Source organism: Otolemur garnettii, unplaced genomic scaffold (assembly GCF_000181295.1).
Source record: "Otolemur garnettii isolate 467f Iridium unplaced genomic scaffold, OtoGar3 scaffold00110, whole genome shotgun sequence".
Classification (NCBI taxonomy): Eukaryota; Metazoa; Chordata; class Mammalia; order Primates; family Galagidae; genus Otolemur; species Otolemur garnettii.
In genome coordinates, this window is record NW_003852505.1 from 2872366 (window position 1) to 2880029 (window position 7664).

The following is a 7664-nucleotide window of genomic DNA, read 5'->3' on the forward strand; positions in this document are numbered from 1 at the left end:
CCCATACTGAATAAATTATTCCAAAGAATTGAGGAGGAAGGACTCTTCCCCGACATGTTCCACAATGCAAACATCACCCTGATACCAAAACCAGGAAAAGACCCAACTACAAAGGAGACCTTCAGACCAATTTCACTAATGAATATAGTTGCAAAATATCTCAACAAAATCCTAGCCAATAGATTACAGCTTATCATCCAAAAAGTCATACATCATGATCAAGTAAGTTTCACAGGGATGCAAGGCTGGTTTAACATATGCAAGTCCATAAACGTTATTTACTGTATCAACAGAAACAAAAACAAAGCCCATACGATCCTCTTAATAGCTGCAGAAAAGCATTTGATGAAATCCAGCATCCCTTTCTAATTAGCACACTGAAGAGTATAGGCATATCTGGCACATTTCTGAAACTGATTGAAGCTATCTATGACAAACCCACAGCTAATATTTTACTGAATGGAGTAAAACTGAAAGCTTTTCCTCTTAGAACTGGAACCAGACAAGGTTGTCCTCTGTCACCATTACTATTCAACATAGTGCTGGGGAAGTTCTGGCCAATACAATTAGGCAAGACAAGGAAATAAAGGGCATCCAAATGGGAACAGAGAAGGTCAAACTCTCCCTCTTTGCTGACAATATGATCTTATACTTACAGAACCCCAAAGACTCAATGACAAGAATTTTGGAAATCATCAAAAAATACAGTAATGTCTCAGGATATAAAATCAATGTCCACAAGTCAGTAGCCTTTGCATACGCCAACAATAGCCAAGATGAGAGGCTAATTAAGGACACAACTCCTTTCATGATAGCTTCAAAGAAAATGAAATACCTAGAAATATGCCTAACGAAGGAGGTGAAAGATTTCTATAAAGAAAATTATGAAACCCTAAGAAAGGAAATAGCAGAGAGTATGAACAAATGGAAGAACATACCATGCTTGTGGCTGGGAAGAATCAACATTGTCAAAATGTCTATACTTCCCAAAGCAATCTACTGATTCAGTGCCATCCCTATTAAAACACCAACATTGCACTTTCAAGACTTGGAAAATATGATTCTTTGTTTTGTATGGAACCAGACAAAACCCTGTATAGCTAAGGCAGTTCTTAGAAATAAAAACAAAGCCGGGGGCATCACCATACCAGATTTTAGGCTATACTACAAGGCCATAGTGGTCGAGACAACATGATACTGGCACACAAATAGAGACATAGACATTTGAAATCGAATAGAAAACCAGGAAACAAAACTAACATCTTACAACCGCCTAATCTTTGATAAACCAAACAATAACATACACCGGGGGGGGGAACGAATCCCTATTCCATAAATAGTGCTCGGAGAACTGGATAGCCACATGTAAAAGACTGAAACTGGACTCTCACCTTTCTCCACTCGCAAAAATTGATTCAAGATGGATAAAGGATTTAAATTTAAGGCATGAAACAATAAAAATCCTCAAAGAAAGCATAGGAAAAACACTGGCAGATATTGGCCTAAGGAAAGACTTTATGAAGAAGACTTTCTTGGCAATTGCAACAACAAAAATAAACAAATGGGACTTAATTAAACTGAAAAGCTTCTCTACAGCTAAGGACACAACAACCAAAGCAGATAAACAACCTACACAATGGGAAGGGATATTTGCATATTTTGAATCAGACAAAAGCTTGATAAGTAGGATCTATAGAGAACATAAATTAATCCACATTAAAAAAGCCAACAATCCCATGATCAATGGGGAAGAGAGATCAATAGAACCTCCTTTAAAGAAGAAAGATGAATGGCTAACAAACATATGAAAAAATGCTCATCGTCCCTAATTATTAGAGAAATGCAAATCAAAACCACCCTGAGATACCACCTAACCCCAGAAAGAATGGCCCACATCACAAAATCTCAAAATTGCAGATGCTGGCATGGATATGGAGAGAAAGGAACACTTTTACACTGCTGGTGGGACTGCAAACTAATACAACCTTTTTGGAAGGAAGTATGGAGAACCCTCAAAGAACTCAAGCTAGACTTCCCATTTGATCCTGTAATCCCATTACTGGGCATCTACCCAGAAGGAAAAAAATCCTTTTATCATAAGGACACTTGCACTAGACTGTTTATCACAGCTTAATTTACAATCACCAAAATGTGGAAACAGCCTAAATGCCCCCAAACCCAGGAATGGATTAACAAGCTGTGGTATATATACCATGGACTACTATTCAGATTAAAAATGGAGACTTTACAGCCTTTGTATTAACCTGGATGGAAGTAGAACACATTATTCTTAGTAAAGCATTGCAAGAATGGAGAAGCATGAATCCTATGTATTCACTTTGGATATGAGGACAATTAATGACAAGGTATGGGGTGGGGAAAGGGGAGAGCAGAGAGAGGGAAGGAGGGAGGGGGATGGGATCTTGGTGTGTGACACACCTCTTGGGGGCAAGACACAATTGTAAGAGGGACTTTACCTAACAAATGCAATCAGTGTAACCTGATTTCTTGTACTCTCAATGAATCTCCAACAATTAAAAAAAAGGAAAAAAAATTTAGAAAACTATTCTTAGCTTGCAGGCGGTAGGAAAACAATGGCAGGTTGAATTTGGTTGCAGTTTGCTGATTCCTGGTCTGGTGCATATGGCTGGTTTGACTGAATTCCCATGTGCAACAATGTAGCCATGTGTACTGACTTCGTATTGCTGCTGTTAACAGCTTAAGACAACACAAATTTACTATCCTACCATAAACCAGTCTCACTGGTCTAAAGTCAGTTCTCAATAGGACTCCTGCTTCTGGAGGCTCCAGGAGAGAATCCATTCTTTTCTGGCATCCCTCTGCTCCTTGGGTGATGGCTGCATCATTCCAATCTCTGTTTCTGTCAGCACATGGTCTCTCTGAATTCTGACTCCTATTTCACCTCTCTTATAAGAACCAGTGTGATTGCTTCAGACCCACCTGTTTAATCCAGGATAATTTTCCCACGTCAAGATTCTTTTTTTTTTTTTTTTTTTTTGAGACAGAGCCTCAAGCTGTCCCCCTGGGTAGAGTACCATGGCATCACAGCTCACAGCAGCCTCCAACTCCAGGGCTCAAGGGAGTCTCCTGTCTCAGCCTCCCAAGTAGCTGGGACCACAGGTGCCCTCCACAATGCCTGGCCATTTTTTAGTTGCAGCCATCATTGTTGTTTGGCAGGCTCGGCTGGATTCGAACCTGCCACCTTAAGTGTATGTGGCTGGCGCCTTAGCCACTTGCGCCACAGGCGCTGAGCCAGCATGTCGAGATTCTTAATTTAACCACATCTGCAAAGTCCCTTTTGCCACGTAAGGTAACATGTAAGATATTCGCAGGTTGCAGATAATAGGACTTGGAGAACTGGGGGGTGCATCATTTAGCCTACCACACCATGCCTTTGTTTCCTCTGATTTAGTGCTTTCAGTAGGTAGTGAAATTGTATGTTCAAAGCTCTAATTTCTCCATATCTCTAAATTTTGATATTCTCTCCTTCCCCTCCTTTCCTCACCCATTATACCTTAGAGGCTGAAGATGAACAACATGCTACTACATGCTACAACATGCTACATGTTGCCAAGAGCACTTACTGGGATAACTGTTACTTCCTATAAGTGATTCTCTTGACCTATCTTCTGAGATTATTGGAGTCAAGAAAGATCTTTTGGATTTATTTTCTGTTGTTTCTTCATTACCGTCTGTACTAAATTTTATCAATAGAAGTGGAGACTGTAGAAAAGCAAAATTCTATTGCCTTCACTAGATCACAGACATACAAACTCATAGCTTCACCTTCGTAAGACAAGAAATGAGAGTTTATCTGCTCTTCAATTTGGTAGAGACAAGAAAAAAAATTAAAAAATAAAAAAAGAAGTGAGAGTTTATTTGGTCTGTTTCCCCTAACCCAAAATAGTTCAGGAAAATCCGAATGTATTCCGCGTTTTGAAATCTTCCTGAATGAAATCCCACAATTTCCCTAGTCTTATATTCCCATACTACACAGCCCTCCCTTTTAGGAGAATTCTCAAATCCTTGCCCATGGAAAATTTGGAATTTCCTAGTCCTCAGGGTTTTTCAAGACCTGTGATAAAGGCTGCATCGCTAACATACTTTTCGTTCAATTGAAAAGGACTTAGGGTTTTTGACCCTTGCACTCAGGTGGGGGTGGTGCTTGGCTGTGAACAGGGTATTTCTTCAAGATGACAAATTGGGAAGAGAGTGGAAGAAAGGCTTGTCCAAACTATGCTATAGTTAGTATATTCTAGCCTGATAATCATCTGTGCTGGAAAATAATCTTCTATATTGTTGCTTGCTATGACAACGCTGCTTCTGTTGAGAAATGTGGGGGCACAGTGTTCCTGTGCACATTCTTCATTCATAGAATTCTATTCTCATACAGGTGCCGCTGGGCTTCCAACCTGCTTTTGTTCATGCTCCCAAGATTTCCTGGTTCAGGCCAAAGAAGGAAGAGAAAAGGGGTTTCAAAAACCAGACAAGCCTACAAATTCAAATACAGCTATATCCTTGTGGAAATTTCAAACTTTTTTTTTTTTTTGAGACGGGGTCTCTTGCTCTGTAATCCAGGCCAGAGCACAGTGATGCAATCACAGTTCACTGTAACCTTGAACTCTTGGACTCAAGGGATCTTCCTTGCCTCAGTCTCCCAAGTAACTGGGATTACAGGTGTGCACCACCATGCCCAGTTAATTTATTTATTTTTATTTTTTTTTTTAGAGATGGGGTCTTGCTATGTTGTCCAGGATAGTCTCAAACTCCTGGGCTCAAGTTATTCTCCTGCCTTAGCCTCTCAAAGTTCTGGGATCACAGGCATGAGATACTGCACCCCACCTGAATTTAAGACATGTATATCCCCATAGCAGGAGCTTCCCAGTCCTTTTCATACTCTCCAGTACAGTAAATGCTGCTTCTCAGTAGGATATTTTCAATACGTTGCTCATGTGCTCTATACCTATAAAAGTTGCCTGTCAAGTTTAAATTCCTCATCCTTGCATTGAAGGATATTCAATCAACTTCCCAACCCTCACTTTTCCAAGCTGAAGTCTCATCATTCCTCAACAAAGAACCTCTCCATTAGCCAAGCTAATCTGGCCACTATCCCCCAAATATGGTTTAGGTCCATGCCCTTATCTGAACCATTGGCATTATATAACCCACTTCAGTTCTCTCTCAAGCCCTGCCTTCATCTCTTTTGAAACAAAATTGAAATAGACCCATTTCAGGAAATTTGTCTTAACCCCATCAGAATGATGATTCTTTTGCTGTGTTTGTTGATTCACATACTTCTACAGGTTGAGAATCCCAAATCTGAAAATCACAATTCCAAAATGTCCTAAAATCTGAAACTTATTTGTAAGTGTTGACGTGATGCTGAAATATAATGCAAATATTCCAAAATCTAAAAAAAACTGAAATCCAAAACAGTTCTTGTCCCAAACATTTTGTTTTCTTTTAATTTTTTTACTAGTTAGTAATGGTGAAAGTCATAAGCATTTTGGATTAAGGACTAACCTTCGTTTTGTTTGTTTGTTTTGTTTTTTTGAGACAGAGTCTCAAGCTGTTGCCCTGGGTAGAGTGCCATGGCATCACAGCTCACAGCAACCTCAAACTCTTGGGCTTAAGCGATTCTCTTGCTTCAGCCTCCCGAGTAGCTGGGACTACAGGTCCACCTGTAGTCCACCACAACACCTGGTTATTTTTTGGTTGCAGTTGTCATTGTTGTTTGCAGAGGCCCAGGCTGGATTTGAACCCGCCAGCTCTGGTGTATGTGGCTGGCACCCTAGCGTCTGAGCTACAGGCACCAAGCTCCTTAATGGTACTCAACCTGTACTATGTTTCCTGTTGTTGCTGTGGTAGGCAGAAGTCTAAGATTCCACTTTCCCCTAAGATTACTGACCTTCTCCCAGCTATTACATCAAACACTAGTCTAGGTCCTGTTGTGAAGAAGTTTAGCGGATGTAATTAATGTTCCAAGTTAGTTGATTTTAAGATAATCCCAGTGTGGGCCTGACCTAATCAGATAAGCCTTTAAAGTAGACTGTGATCCTCCTGAAGAAAGAGATTCAGAGAGTGAGAGGGATTTTATTTGAAAGAAATTCTCTGTTGCTGACTTTGAAGTAAGCCAGGTGACAAAGAATGTAGGTGATCCCTAGGAGCTGAACAAGGTCCCCAGCTGGAAGCTAGCAAGGAAATAGGGCCCTCAGCCTTACAACTGCAAGAAACTTGACCTGGCCAACAACTGTGGTAATTTGCTAAGCATTAATAGAAAACTAATGCATGTGCTTTTATAGATCTTGCTTTTGTTGATTTCATATGTATGTGTTAGTAGACTGTAAGTACTTGGGTGAGAGGAAAAGGATTTTTAAATTTTTGTACCCGCTTCCCACCACAGCCATAATGTGATGCCATTAGGGAGACTTGCCTTAACTGTTATGTTGGAGTTAATGGGAGATATAAATCCTTTGCCATGAAGGTGTCCATTGTTAAGCAGCAGCTAGAATCACTACCACTGTCATGTGCCTCCAGCCTCCCATGTTAGAAAGAAATTCCTGCACATTTGTTATCTTCTGGACATCTTCACGTGGATGTCTCACCAGTCCCATGAACTCAGTAAGTCCCATCCAAAAATTCCTCACCCAAATTGCTCCTTCTCTTTCTATTCCCTGATTCTGTTAATGGCACCTTCAGACTCCCCTTTACCTTGGGGTTTAGAGCTTCCGTCATTGTTGACTGCTTCCTTCATTTTGTCCCCATATTCAATCTGTTGCCAAGTCCCCTCCATTCAGCCCTTCCTCTCAGTTATTGTCACTGCCTGGTTCAGTACCTCACACCTGGAATACGGCAAGAGTTGCTAGCTACTCTCCTGGGACCAATCTCTGATTAGCACAGCTCTCCAATGATGTCACTTTCCTGCTATACCGCCTTCCAAGGAATTCATTAGCTTTGCATTTAAAACTCTTCATGACTTAAACCTATCTTTCTCATATTTTCAATAAGTCTGAAATGTGTATCTTTTCCACCTTCTAAGTTATTTTGGGTTGACCTTAAAATTTCTGCTTTAAAACTGTTATTGCTTTTGCAGGTCCTGGTACTCACTGTGAGTCTTCCCTGCAACCTGCAGCTTTTCCACGTGCATCTTACAGTTGCTTTCACTTCAGACCCACTGCCCTTCCAATTCTCTGCAGTCGGATATTCTCATACATTGGACTCTTCTGAACATATAGTAGCTACTTGGCTTGTTGAACTGCCCAGGGGAAATGTGGTTCCAGAGCCAAATTGTGAGTGCCCAGAGCTTAAGCATTCATTCTCTCCCCCCAGGACACACAAAATTTTATTCTGCTTTGGGGTGATAATTGGCCTAAAAGTTGGGTTCTGAATCCTGTACATTCCTCCCATAGAAAAGCGACCCACAGACCCCTTTTCATAGCAAGGCTATGTGCTAGAGTTCCCGCTTTGGGAGAACCGGTTTTGTCTCCGCCCACTCCTTCTTCCCCTAGTTGGAGACTTCCACGCTTCTCCTTCACCTCCTCCCGGTCCCCCGCCCGCCTGCCAGTCCTCTCCTGTCCCCAGCCAGAGTGCGCGCTTTAATAAAGGATCTGGTCTCAAAAGAAAAGAGAAGAAAAAAAAAAAAA